Source organism: Myxocyprinus asiaticus, chromosome 3 (genome assembly GCF_019703515.2).
Source record: "Myxocyprinus asiaticus isolate MX2 ecotype Aquarium Trade chromosome 3, UBuf_Myxa_2, whole genome shotgun sequence".
Taxonomy (NCBI): Eukaryota; Metazoa; Chordata; class Actinopteri; order Cypriniformes; family Catostomidae; genus Myxocyprinus; species Myxocyprinus asiaticus.
The window spans coordinates 29,873,278-29,888,803 of NC_059346.1; the positions used below are offsets into that span (position 1 = coordinate 29,873,278).

At 43.1% G+C, this 15,526-nt stretch overlaps 1 protein-coding gene across 1 annotated transcript in view; it reads left to right on the plus strand.

The window, feature by feature from the left end:
* The window catches only part of LOC127419089 (laminin subunit gamma-3-like), a 149,324-nt gene that overhangs the window by 19,402 nt on the left and 114,396 nt on the right, over positions 1–15,526 (plus strand). The gene's annotated exons all lie outside the window — the stretch shown is intronic.

Genomic DNA, 15,526 nt, shown 5'->3' on the forward strand with positions numbered 1-15,526 from the left:
CTCCTTCCACATAGAGGTACATTCACAGTCATCAAATGAAGTTCAGAAAATCACAGGTGACAGGCAACAGCCAAAACTTGATACTGAAGAAAATGTGCACATACCGACTCATTTAATATAGGCACAAATATAAAGAAATAGGCGCATTCTAGATCAGAGTTGACAGGATATTAAATGTCCACTACTTGTAAGAAGAACTCAGAATGAGAGATGTCCTCCTCCACATCTATTTTTAAAACAAAAGATGGATGGAACGTAACAGGAACAGTGATCTTACAGAAGGGTCATGTCAATTCAAACTGTTCCCCCTCTGGTTTTTAAGCCAAGTGGGCACACAAATTATTATTTTTTTATTTTTATTTATAATATTATTTATTATTTATATATTTTTTTATTTATCTTTAATAATAACGTTGTATGGTTATTGTAGGCACTGTGAGTGTTTATCTAAAACCCTGTGGCATAAATCAGCCATGCACATGTCTAAATGTGGTCAGTCCAGTTAAGTCAAATTGAAAAATGAACTCAGAAATTATAGTCATCTACCCACCCTCATATAACTTGAAACTTAAATGACTTTTTCCTGTGGAAGCGGAAACAGGAAGGAGTTATCAGAATAACAAATTTGCTCTTATACAACAAAAATACATGGTGATCACTGGCTGTCAAGTTCTGTTGCAGTTTTGCTAGGATTATTTTTTTTATTATTATTATATTATATAATATTACATTATATATTTATTATACCCACTTTAACCTAGTGCAACCCCACGTCCACATGCATGGATATTGTATTTTGGATTTGCTATATGCAAAGCATAATTTAAATTAATTTAAACCAACTGAATACTGTTCACAACACTCTAGACTGTCATTTACGGGTTAAACGTCTGGCACACCGAGTCGCGTAATGCATCAACATGACGTCGATTTCCGTGAAGCGCTTCTACGGGCGCAGAGCCAACAAAAGTAAGAAACCTCTAAGTTTTTTTTTTTTTCATTGAAACCTGTTTGGGTGTAAAGAGTAGCATCTCTAGTTTCATTTGATATGGCACTTTAAAAATTATTTCATTTTCGCGCATCACTGTGCTGATAAACATGATATCCACATACGTGGATTTTGGGATTTATTTCCTCAAAAGCTGAAAAACATATGAGTTATTTTGAATAACTTTCAACATTAACACAATTGTGTGTCAATTCACTTAATTTTAATATAAAATGTGTTATATTTTATTTTGTTATCACTGTACAATACCATTCTATTAATTAACATTAGTAAATGCATTCCTGTGTTCACTGTGCATTTTCACATGGAGAATGGGTTCATCCAAAAGCAGAAAAATGTTGCTATCAAAATCTTAATATGGAGTTAGAGTGAAAATAAAACACATTTTGAACTGTTCTGAGACCAGTGCAGTCAGACAGCACAATGGAGGTTAAATCATTTACTAAATAGGGAGCAAGGGAGCATCCTATTACTCTATATGCAGCTATGTGCAACCAAAAGTTCAGTTTCTGTCACGGTCCTAGTGAGTTTGTCTGGTTTGTTCAGTGTGTGTTTTTTCCCTTCCTCATGTGTCTGTTTAGGTGTCGCTCAGTAAGCATGATCAGCATTTCGATGGAGTGGCTCGTTGATTATCAGCTTTGTCCTTCATTCTCTTTCCCTACTTATACACTCTCATTTGTGGTGTTAGTTGCCAGTACGTTGTGTGTGCTTGTGAGTTACACTCACCTCCCAACTGCTTGCCTCGGTCGGTGTGTTCATGTGTTTGCTGTCAGTTTGTTTCTCTCGTCTCCAGCTGGTTTTCCTGTGTTTGGAAGTGCTCTGGTGTTCACCTCCTCCATTCCTCTTTGCCTGGGTGTCCCTCGTCTGGATTGTGCTCATCCTCTCCCTACTGCAGTCTGAGCTGTGCCGTTCTCTGCATTATCCCCACGTTTTTGGATATTGACTCTCAGTTGCGTTTAATAAACTGTTGTTTCTGTTTTCTCCGCACTTGGGTCTCCTGTGCTATTTCCTTGACAGTTTCAGGCTACAGATGATGTTTGGACAACTTAACATGTTTGACAGACATGGGACAATGGTAATCAGTACATAGATTCAGACTTATAATGTATAATTTTATTTTAACATGGTTGCAGTGATTTGATGATGCTGGTCATTACTTGAATCAGAATTAATTATGCTACTTTCTGATGTAATGTCTGTAACATCTCAAAAACTTGAATAACCAACACATCTGGAAACATAATGAACAATAATAATCTGACTTTCTATAGTTTGGTATTATTTAAAATTTCACAACTTAGTCCGCTATCCACGTATGTGGACATACATTTTTAGAAAATCTATTTGCTCTAGAATTCTATTTATTTATTTTTGCTTGTTTATTAGGTTCTTTTAGTTTCAAATCAAAAAGGGAAATAGAAAATGCACACAGCAGTCACACTTGGGTCTCAGGAGGTTATATTAGGTGTTTAACAACTATGTATTTAAGCATTTGATACAATGTACTTATTATGTACATATGTGTTGTTGCATTGTTGCTTCTTACATTTAAAGTACCTGCATTTAATTATATCTGTAGTGACACTATAAGTTTGGGGTAGGGTTAGGTTTAGGATTAAGGGTAAGGTTTACCCTAAACCCTAATCTAAACCCTAACCCTACACCTAAACATACCCGTACCTCAGCCTCATTAGCTGCAAATGTGATCAAACTATATAGTTACTCAATAAGTAAGTTGAATTGTATGTGTTTTATTTGTTAGTGCATAGTAGTTAAAGACACCTAATGTAAAGTGGGACCATATATTTTATATAGTATATTTATATAATATTAATATTTATAAAATGTATTATATATTTTGAATTATATATATATATATATATATATATATATATATATATATATATATATATATATATATATACAGTGCTGTGAATTTTTTCCCTCCATCCTGATTTCTTCTGTTTTTGTGTATATCTCATCCTAAAATCTAACATAAAACAAAGGCAGTCTGAGTAAACACAAAATACAGTTTTTTAAATGATAATGTTATTTATTGAAGCCAAAAAATTATCCAATACCAACTGGGCTTGTGTGAAAAAAGTATTTGCCCCCTTTGTTACTAAATCCCCAAATCTATAAAACTGCATCCATAATGGAGTTCAGCTGGACTAGACACACCCAGGCCTGATTGCTACCAGCCCTGTTCAATCAAATCAACACCTAAATAGAACTTTTTCAGCAGCATGAAGTTGGCTAAAAGGTCTCACCCAGTAGCACACTATGCCAAGGTCGAAAGAAATTCTAGAAATGATGAGGAAAAAGGTGACTGAAATACATCAGTCTGGGAAGGGTTTAAAGCTATTTCAAAGACTCTGGGACTCAAAAGAACCACAGTGAGAGCCAGGGGCGGACTGGGAAGAGAAATCGGCCCAGGATTTTAAATAGAAACTGGCCCAAAATATGTTGGGTGGGGTGGGGGGGTAATCTGGCCCTAAATGTGTTGTGGGTCACTGTCCTTTTCTGCATATCGCTGCCCCCTTCGGCATACCGCGGCGCCATTTTGTGGCCTGTTCTGAATAACGCGGTGGCCCGTTTCAGTTTATCGTGGCCCATTCGCCCCCGTTTCATGGCTGTCCAGTCCACTCCTGGTGACAGCCATCATCTCCAAATTGAGAAAACTTGGCACAGTAGTGCACCTTTCCAGAAGTGGCTGACCTTCCAAAATTCCTCCAAGAGCACAGCAACGACTCATCCAGGAATTCAAAAAAAGCCAAGGACAACATCCAAGGAACTGCAGGCCTCTCTCGCATCAAGAAAGGTCACTGATCATGACTCCACTATCAGAAAGACACTGGCCATAAATGCCATCCATGGAAGTGTGGCGAGACGAAAACCACTACTAACCCAGAAGAACATTAAAGCTTGTCTGAATTTAGCCAAAAAACATCTTGATGATCCTCAAACCTTTTGGGAGAATGTTCTGTGGACTGATGAGTCGAAAGTGGAACTGTTTGGAAGACAGGGGTCCTGTAACATCTGGCATAAATCAAACACAGAGTTCCACAAAAAGAATATCATACCTACGGTAAAGTATGGTGGTGGTGTGGGAGTGCTTTGCTACTTCAGGGCCAGAGCGAGTTGCAGTAATTGAGGGAAACATGAATTCTGCTCTCTACCAAAAATTCCTAAAAGTGAACGTCTGGTCATCAGTCTGTGAGTTGAAGCTCAAGCGCAACTGGATTATTCAGCAAGACAATGATTCAAAGCATAGAATTAAGTCCACCTCTGAATGGCTCAAAAGAAGCTAAATTAAAGTTTTGGAGTGGCTTAGTCACAGTCCTGACTTGAACCAGATTGAGATGCCACCACAGCATTGTGAAAGACTGATCTCCATCGTTTGGTTGCGTTTGGTTGCAGTTGTTGCTTCTAAAGATGGCACAACCAGCTATTAAGTTTAAGGGGGCAGTTAGATTTTCACATGGGTGATATAGGTGCTGGATCACTTTTTTTGCTTCAATAAAAAAAATTACATTAGAAAACTGTATTTTGTGTTTACTCAGGTTGCTCTTTTTTATGTTATATCTTGTTTGAAGGTCTAAAACAATTTAGTATGAAAAATACACAAAAATAGAAGAAATCAGGAAGGGGGAAAATAAAAAAAATAAAAAAAAAAAAGCTTTTTCACAGCACTGTGATTTAAAATATATTTAAAATACTGTATGAATTTAGTTAATCTCTCTCTCTCTTGCTCTCTCTCTCTCTCTCTCTCTCTCTCTCTCTCTCTCTCTCTCTCTCTCTCTCTCTCTATATATATATATATATATATATTAATATAAAAGTCTGAAAGATGTTGCCTGGACAGTAATGAAGAGCTAAATGTGCATTAAAAGTCTATTTTAAGACAGACAGAGAAAGAGAGTAGGAACAAGAGTAATACAGCATCCATCTTTACATGAATTAGTGCAGTGGTTGAGCAGCCATAAAGATGTTCAGACATACTGAGGTTTGTTTGGAGGTGTGAACAGGGCCATATTAGGTATACACTTCATCATCTTTTCATCATCCCCTCTTCTCTTGCTTTTTTTTTTAAAGAAAAACAGCTAGTCCATCTGTTTACAAAGGTGAGAGCCTCTAGAGAGGATGAGAGAGAGTTATTTTAAGTACAGAGATAAGTTATCCTTTTATGATTGAGTCTTGTGGCCTGATGTGTGAAATAGAATCTCTATAGAATCTTCTTGAATTGGGTTTTTAAAATAAGGGGACGCTAGAGGTCACACAAAAAAGAGAAGGAACTGAAAGTGCTTGATTTCTTAATTTTCATAGAGAAGAGGATCATTTACTCAGCCTCATATTTTTTGTTTTTTTAACCTGTGTGATTCTCTTTCCTCTGTACAACACAAAATGGTCTGTCACCATTTACTTTCATTGCATCTTTTTTAATACACTGAAAGTGAACAGTGACTAAGGCTAACATTCTGCCTTTGTGTTCAACAGAAGAAGAAAAAGTCATATGGTTTTGGAAGAACATGAGGGTGAGTTAATGATGACAGAATTTTCATTTTTGGGTGAACTACCCGTTTAACATGAAGGCTGCAGTGCCCAGTAAGAAGTCTTCCAAAGTGGACTTAGAATGGATCTCGAAAGCTTAACAATAACCACTTTATTCAAATGCAGTAAAGCATTCTTTCTTCAACCCACCACACTCACAGAGCACCAGTTCTCCCCCCACCATTCCTTCTGTCCTTTATTGTACAATCCTGTTTATTATGACTAATTGCTTAGAATCCATTTATCACACCAACATAGTGCCTTGCACTTGCTGCTCAAAATGGCATTTCTGCAAGTGGAAATGGATCATCTGCAGACGGGATCACAACTAAATTCCTAAAAAGACTCACCAGTTAACCAAATGACACCCTGTTGCAAGCCAAGATCTTTTAATTAATTTGCAGATTGCTAGAATTTCCCTTCAAGAACTATACACTTCCAGAGTAAGGAAAAAATCACTCTGGACCCCACTCACCCTGCCCACTACCTTTTTGAACTGTTGCCTTCTGGCTGACGCTTCAGAGCTCTGAGTACCAGAACCGTCAGGCACAGGAACAGTTTTTTCCCTCAGGCTATCCTTCTCATGAACAGTTAAAACTGCCCCATTGAGCAATAATTAATGTGCAATATACAGCTTAATCTTTTTATATTATCCAACACATTCAACCTCTTCTGCCATTACATTCCCTTGCACTGTATATAACTGATTTGTATTTAGATTTGCACTACGTATGTGTGTATGTATGTATGTGTGTGTCTGTGTGTGTATGTATGTATGTGTGTATGTGTATATATATAGATACTACCGGTCAAAAGTTTTGAAACACTTGACCGAAATATTTCTCATGATCTTAAAAATCTTTTGATCTGAAGGCGCATGCTTAAATGTTTGAAATTAGTTTTGCAGACAAAAATATAATTGTGCCACCATATTAATTTATTTCATTATAAATCAAAAAAGTTTTTGAAATTGATGACTTGGACCAAATAATAATGAAAAGCAGCCAATAAGTGCCCAGCATATAGATGGGAACTCCTTTAACTGTTTAAAAAGCATCCCAGGGTGATACCTCAAGAAATTGGTTGAGAAAATGTCAAGAGAACATTTCTGAAAATTCTAGGCAAAGGGTGACTACTTTGAAGATGCTAAAATATAACACATTTTTGATTTATTTTGTATTTTGTTTAGTCACAACATAATTCCCATAGTTCCATTTATGTTATACCATAGTTTTAATGACTTTACTATTATTCTAAAATGTGAAAAAACAATTATAATAAAGAATGAGTAAGTGTTTCAAAACTTTTGACCGGTAGTGTGTGTGTGTATATATATATATATATATATATATATATATATATATACACACACACTATATGGCCAAAAAGATGTGGACACCCCCATCTAATTAAAGAGTTTGGTTACTCTGTTAATACCAGTGAAGACAAATCATAATTCTACTCCAAATAATGGCATTCTAGGGCATTCGGTGCTTCCAACTTTTTGGCAAAAGTTTGGGGAGAGCCCTTTTCTATTCCAGCATGAAAATTCCCCTGTGCACAAAGCAAAGTCCATAAAAAAATGGTTTACTGTGTCTGATGTGGAAGAAATTGACTGTGTGTGTGTGTGTTTATATATATATATATATATATATATATATATATATATATATATATACTGTGCAAAAGTTTTAGGCACTTGTGAAAATTGTTGCATAGTGAGGATGTCTTCAAAAATAATGACATAAATAGTTTTCATTTATCACTTAATGTCATACAAAGTCCAGTAAACATAAAAAAACCTAAATCAATATTTGGCGTGACCACCTTTACTTTCAAAACAGCACCAATTCTCCTAGGTACACCTGAACACAGTTTTTCTTGGTTGTTGGCAGATAGGATGTTCCAAACTTCTTGGAGAATTCACCACAGTTCTTCTATCTATTTAGGCTGTCTCAATTGCTTCTGTCTCTTTCAGTAATCACATACTGACACGATGTTCAGTGGGGGGCTCTGTGGGGGCCATGACATCTGTTGCAGGTGTCTTTCTGTTCTTGTATTCTAATCTTTTGTATTAGCAAAAGTAATGTTTGGGAGTCTAACATTTATATTTCCTACTGACACACTAAAGCTGAAGATATAAATAACCATCTTAAGACAAATGCTTTTGTGAAACATCTTATGTGCCTAAGACTTTTGCATAGTACTGTATATATATAATCACATTAAGAAATTGTTTGAAGCAGTCCTCTTGAGCTCTAGTAGCAGCCGCTGTTTCTTCTTGTTGTGTAAATGTCTTTAATTGCTTCATCATTTTAAAGTTATCCCTTGTAAGGTGTAAATCATGTGTTTAAAGTCTTTCTGATTTCATGCTGAACTCTTGAGCAGTGTAAATGCATTTTAATTTGTTTAATATTTTAAAACAATGTCTTGTGCACAGTTTAAATGAATTTAAATTCTTATTTTCATAATCATCAGCTTTCAGCAGAGAGGTAAATCTGCTGAGTCTCTCGCCAGAAGTGAATCGCGTTCTCTCACACGATTGGTTGTGCGCTGCAAACATCACTCATTCATGTGCACGAATGCGTAATCTAATCTTAAAGTCAGGATCGAAGCCTGAGTTGACAGAGAAAGTTGATGAGCTGCATCATGGTACCAATTAAGTCTGATTGGACTGGTTTGAATTTGTCAACCTGAAACCAATCCTGATACCCTGTTTTCTGAGGCAAATAAATGTTTAAACAATTCTGTTGTATGTGGTGCTGGGGCAAGGTACAGATCATCGCTCTTAAAACTAGGGATGGGCGATACCACTTATTTTCTTTTCAACCCGATACCAAGTACTTTTAGGCCAATATCGCCGATATCGATACCAATACCGATATCTCTACTGAATTACATTTTTACGAACTTTTTGGATAAAATGAGTGACTTTATTATTACTTAATTTTTTTTTATATATTTATGGGCCTAAACAGAAAATTATTGGGCTACTTTGTTTACCCTTTAAAAATGAGTTAGTATAAGCCACATATAAAACCTTAAAATTAAGTATAGATATTATTATATGGTTACTATAACTAAAACCAAGTTACCATATGGATACTAAAATAATGCTGTAGTAAAACTAAGGTTAATTGTATCAAAACCTTGGTTACTGCCAAAAAGAAAGAAAAAAACATGGTTACTACAGTCGTGGTTACTACAGTCATGGTTAATACAATATTACTACAGTAAATCCATGGTAAGTTTTCATAAGGGTATCATTTATTAACGAGGATTACAGATCATTATCAATGTTTTAACAACTCTGAATTTAAATAAACCTGTAAAAATTGTCACACAAGCCCATTATAATACATGTCACATCTAGGTTTGTCATTACTTAGGGGCCGTTTACACGACAACGGCGTTTTGGGGCCTGAAAACTCAAACTTTTGAAAACGTCATGGTTACTTGTGTAACCTCCATTCCCTGATGGAGGGAACGAGACATTGTGTCAATGTAGTGACACTAGGGGGGTCACTCTTGGGAGCCCGAGACACCTCTGGTCTTTGATAAAAGGCCAAGGAAAATTGGTGAGTGGTATTTGCATGCCACTGCCCCGGACATATGGATATAAAAGGAGCTGGTATGCAACCACTCATTCAGGTTTTATGCTTAGGAGCTGATATAAGGTCCGGCCATTTCAGCGGGTAGTTCAGCATTGTGGCAGGAGGGACACAACGTCTTGTTCCCTCCAACAGGGAATGGAGGTTACACAAGTAATCATGACGTTCCCTATCTGTCACTCACTCGACATTGTGTCGATGTAGTGACACTAGGGGTCCCTATACGAAACGCCACAATTGGCTGAACTATGTTACGTGAACTGGCGGTGAGTGGTGGGCAGACTACTGTGTGCATCATAGCCAGCACACCAGGTCGACACGTAACCTCCCCCAACATAGTTATGAGTGTCGAACGGCCCTTTGGGGACAAGTCGACTACTCAAGAGATAGAGACGGGCTTAACCCAGTTGTGGTCTCTTTTCCCCTTCTCTTTTTCCACTCCCTAAAAAAGAAGGGGGATTATCCGACTGGGCCACCAGGTCTAGTCGGGGGGTGTCCCTCCCAAGGGGAAGACACCGTGGAGACCACACCTCGCCCAAAGAGAGGGGGGGATATTTAAGTGGAAGAATACGTCACATGGTCTTTCCGACCATGTGGAGAGTCTTCAAGGTAGATCCTACCCAATGGGGGAGGAGTTACTACGAACATGGAGACTGGGGCAGAGGGCTCTGCCCAAGGAAGACGCAGTTTGCCAACAGGGAACCGAATTAGCGGAAGATATATATTGCATGGGGTTAGCCTTACAGGGAACTGCCACATGCGGAGCACCTACCCCAGAACAGGGCTCTTAGTTAGCACGTGTACTGGGCCGGCAGCGAGTCTCTTCGAAAACTCGACTGCCACAGGGCTCAGAGGAAGTCAACCAAGGAACAAAATTTGTGAACACTACTGGGAATTAATAGCGCACGTCTTCAGCTCAAAAGGAGGTGGAAGGCGCTATGTGCAAGCGATACACCCGGCCAGCTATCCCGGGCTTATCCGCTTGTATTGCGTGCCACTACCTGGGACGAAACCGGTTCCACCCGGAGGTTGTAGAACCTTGCAAAGGTGTTGGGTGTTGCCCAGCCTGCTGCTCTGCAAATGTCTATTAGAGAGGCACCCCTGGCCAGGGCCCAGGAGGCCACTACACCCCTGGTAGACTGGGCTGGTAGCCCTACCAGAGGCGGCATGTCCTGGGCGTGATATGCCATAGTTATGATGTCAATGAGCCAGTGAGCGATCCTCTGCTTGGAGACAGCACTTCCTTTCTGCTGTGCACCAAAGCAGACAAAGAGCTGCTCAGAGATCCTAAAGCTCTGCGTGTGATCCAAATAGATGCGTAAAGCACGCACCGAACACAGCAACAACAGGGCTGGGTCTGCCTCCTCCTGGGGCAGCACTTGCAGGTTCACCACCTGGTCCCTAAAAGGGGTCGGAGGAACCTTGGGCACATAGCCCGGTCGGGGTCTCAGGATCATGTGAGAGTAGCCCGGACCAAACTCCAGGCACGTTTCGCTGACAGAGAACAATTGCAGGTCTCAAACCCTCTTGATGGAAGTGAGCGCAGTCAGGAGGGCAGTCTTCAGAGGAGAGTGCCTTAAGCTCGGCTGACTGCAAAGGCTCAAAGGGGGCTCTCTGTAGACCCTGAAGAACTACAGATAGGTCCTATGAGGGAACGAGGCGCGGTCTGGGGGAATTCAGCCTCCTGGCGCCACTTAGGGACCTGATGATCAGGTCGTGCTTCCCTAAGGACTTACCGTCGACTGCGTCGTGGTGTGCTGCTATGGCGGCAATGTACACCTTCAAGGTGGAAGGGGACAGCCTCCCTTCCAACCTCTCCTGCAGGAAGGAAAGCACTGATCCGACTGCGCATCTCTGGGGGTCTTCCCGTCGGGAAGAACACCACTTAGCGAACAGAAGCCACTTAAAGGCATACAGGCGCCTCATAGAGGGGGCCCCAGCCTGAGTGATTGTGTCTACCTTCCGCGTCCCATTCCGTCCTGTCCTACCCGTAGAAATGAGAGGTCGGTCCAAGGGCTGAAAAGACAGTGACAGACCGGCGTGATGACCACGCGATGTGTCCCGCGGCACCATGCCCATCTCGGGACTCGAGTCTGAAGCCAGTGCTGAAGCGGTCTCATATGCATCAACCCGAGCGGGGTGGCTACCGCTGAGGATGCCATATGCCCCAGGAGCCTCTGAAAAAGTTTCAGTGGAACCGCTGTTTTCTGTTTGAATGCCTTCAAACAGACCGACACCGACTGGGCGCGCTCGTTCGTGAGGCGCGCTGTCAAAGAGACCGAGTCCAGCTCCAAACTGAGAAAAGAGATGCTCTGAACCGGGAGGAGCTTGCTCTTTTCCTAGTTGACCCGAAGCCCTAGTCAGCTGAGGTGTGAGAGCACCAAGTCCCTGTGTGCGCACAACATGTTCCGAGAGTGAGCTAAGATTAGCCAGTCGTTGAGATAGTTGAAAATGCGAATGCCCACCTCCCTTAGCAGGGCAAGGGCTGCCTCTGCGACCTTCGTGAAGATGCGAGGGGACAGGGACAGGCCGAAAGGGAGGACCTTGTACTGATATGCCTGACCCTCGAATGCAAACCGCAGGAAGGGTCTGTGTCGAGGAAGGATCAAGACATGGAAGTACGTGTCCTTCAGGTCTACCGCCGCGAACCAATCTTGATGCCGGACGCTCACCAGAATGCGTTTTTGCATCCGCATCTTGAACGGGAGTCTGTGTACAGCCCGGTTCAGTGCTCGCAGGTCCAAGATTGGCCTCAACCCTCTGCCTTTTTTCGGTACGATGAAGTAGGGGCTGTCTCATCTCGGCCAGAGGGACAGGTTCTATTGCGCCACTCCGTAGGAGGGTAGCGATCTCCGTGCAAAGTAGCAACGTTTTTGTCCTTCACCAAGGTGAAGTGGACACCGCTGAACCTGGGCGGACGCCTGGCAAACTGAATCACATAGCCGAGTCGGACGGTCCGGACCAGCCATCGCGACGGATTGGAAAGTGCAAGCCATGCGTCCAAGTTCCGCACAAGGGGGACCAAAGGGACAATGTCGTCGGACGTACCGGCAGGTGGGGCCTCGCGGAGGGGCGGAGCTCGAGGTGCCACACCATGTCGTGGCCGTGCTGAGTCTAGGGACATCGAAGCACTTACCTGGCTCCTTGTGACCACCCCCGGAACAGCCTGGGACGGGGGAGGAAGAGGCCTATCCTCGTGACCCATGGAGACTGTCACGTCGGGGGCGGATTTGTGCCACAGCTGGGTGCTCAGGGGCAGGAAACCGCCGCTGGAGCGCCAAACCTGCCAAATAGAGTGGTGGACGGTGGTTGTGATGACGGCCATGCACACTGGATACGTGACCCAGGGAACAAGGAAACCGCTCTTGCTGAACTCTTGAGTACTGCAGCCACTTTTAATGCAAAGGTAACAAAAAGATGGAGAGATCTGCTTACCAGCTCCAGAGCAGCAGGTTTCGTTGTCCCTGGGTCGCCTGTCTCAAGGACGCTTTGAAGCCTTTCACGGGTTCTGGGCAGCTGCGAGATGGGTGGCGTCTGCTTCCTGCGGCGGGCTCCATGCCGGGGCCGGGCCAAAGGGGCGGGCTGCGGCGGAGCCGGTGCAGTCACCGCAGGGGGACACCCTTAGCAACGAGCAGACGGGGTGCAGGATCTTGAGCCGTGCCGTGGCAGGATATGCCGGATAGCCTCCGTCTACTGCTCCACCATCGAGAACTGCTGGGCAAAGTCCTTGACGGTGTCGCCGAATAGGCCAGCCTGGGAGATGGGGGCAGCAAGGAATTATGTCCTGTCAGCCTCACCCATCTCGACCAGGTTGAGCCAAAGGTGGCGCTCCTGGACCACTAATGTGGACATCGTCCGCCCGAGAGACCGCGCCGTGACCTCCGTCGCTCGGAGAGTGAGGTCGGTTGCCGAGCGCAGTTCCTGCATCAATCCTGGGGTGGAACTACACTTGTGCAGTTCCTTTAGCGCCTTGGCGGACTTGCAGGAGAGCCACGGCGTGCAGGGCGGAGGCGGCTTGTCCAGCGGCACCGTAGGCCTTGGCCGTTAGAGACAACGTAAACCTACAGGCCTTGGATGGGGGCTTTGGGCACCAGCGCCAGGTGGCGGCACTCTGCAGGCATAGGTGCACCGCGAGGACCTTTATCCACCTGGGGATTGCCGAATAGCCCTTGGCCGCCCCACCATCGAGGGTAGTGAGGGCGGGGAAGCTGAAAAGATTGGGACCGGGCAGTAAAAAAGTGCCTCCCACAACCTTGTCAGCTCTTCATGCACTTCCGGGAAGAAAGGAACGGGGCGGGGCATGGCTTTGAGTGGCGCCGCGAGCCCAGGAACCAATCATCGAGCCGCGAGGGTTCAGGGAAGAGCGGAGGGTTCCACTCTAGCCGACGAAAGCCCAGGAAAGCATGTCATCTCCATGTCAGCTTGTGACTGGGCAATCGTCCCCGAAGGGAGGAGCCCAGCTGAGGCTTCCACATCCGGCTGGATGAGCCCGCTCTCCGATGCTGCGCTTGAGAGCTCATCACTTTCGCAGGCTCCGAATAAGAGGTTGAACTCACCATGAGACGAGCCGGCGGACTCATCCGGAAGCCCGATAGGGGCAGACGAGCATGCTGGGCAATGGGAGGTCCGTGGGGGGATACCCGGCAGAGGCGGTCCCAATGGGGTCCCCAAATTGGGACTAGCCCCGCTGGCCTCATACCTGTGGGTAAAAGGACCGAGGCAGGGAGCCTCTAGGGTGGCTTGCTTTCTTACGAAGGCAAGCTGCGACCGCATCGTTGCCATGGACATGTCCTCACAATGAGTACATGACCATCCACGAACGCTGTCTCCGCGTGAGCAGTGCCCAGACATGAAAGACAGTGATCGTGACCATCAGAAGGTGAGAGGTAACGAGCGCAACCAGGAATAACACACAATCGGAAAGGCATCTTTAAAAAGGCGCGTCTTTAAAAAGACGTTCTGTGTGTGCCGCTCTTTTAGAGAAATATACTCTTATTTCTGCCGAAGCGTCCAGGGGCATTCTCTGCAGTGCACCAGTGCAGAGGAGGGAGAAGCCGCTGAAATGCGCCGTCAGATCCAGCAGAGGTGAATGAACAGTCATGGGAATTCAGCTCAGTGAGCATGACCGTTCGGCTCTGAAGAGAAAATCTGAATGAGTGGTTGCATACCAGCTCCTTTTATATCCATATGTCCGGGGAAGTGGCATGCAAATACCACTCGCCAATTTTCATTGGCCTTTTATCAAAGACCAGAGATGTCTCGGGCTCTCAAGAGTGACCCCTAGTGTCACTACATCGACACAACATCGAGTGAGTGACAGATAGGGAACGGGTTTCAAAGTGCAAGTTTTTGAAAACGATGTCGTTATCGTCTCAGCGTAAACATACAAAAACAATGACGTGTTATATAAAGAATGATGGATTGATAGGTATCAATTTGAGATGTATAATTATCAATATGAATACTGGTGTCTGTGCAAATAACAATAATCAACAATTTATTCATTTGGAGTGTTTTGTATGGAGTGTGAACATTGTACAGTAGGCAGAACCTCCAATTTTAAAATCTTGAAATGAATGTATGATTCAGATGGGAAAAATTTATTTGTATTTTAAATGTTATTTATTTATTTACTTAATTTTATTTTATATACCTTTACCCTGCAATTCATTCACCCACCGCTTATGTATATATCCTATAGACAGAGATGTGATGCCATGTACAGTATTCAATGATACTGCATGTTAGATCCAGTGTACACAAGACCTCTCTCTCCGTCAGAAGATATCCATATATCAGAGTTCTGTCTGATATCCAAAACCAGTCAACATCAGCAGCTTATGTTAACTTACTCTCCTACCAGCCCAAGAGTCAGCAAGGGGAATACAGAAGAAGGCAGGAGACGAAGTGATGGTAAAAATGAGCAGAGTTTATTGAATAATCTTGAGAGTTCAGTCTATAGGCATGCGCACGAGTACTTCAAAACAATGCGCGAGACTTTCAAAACTACAATGGCGGACTACAAGACTGTGTTTGTGCTGCTCAAGATTTTGAGTTTATTGACGCTTCTCCAGCAAAGTAATTGTAGTAATAAAGCAACCTCATTGTCCGTCCAGACAAAATTGCTCAATGCTTTCGCCATCTTCATTGTTTTGTATTCACCGCTCTGTGGAAGAATGCTTATGTGCGCAGGCGCGTAATGTTTCTTTACAAAGTGACATCGCAACTACTGGCCTGGCATGCATAATACAACGTTTTTAGTCGTTTTTGCAGATCCGTGTGAACAGGGATCATTTTGACAACGTTGTCATCTGTACGTGAAACGTTTAAAAATACAAAGGAAAAATGTTTCCAT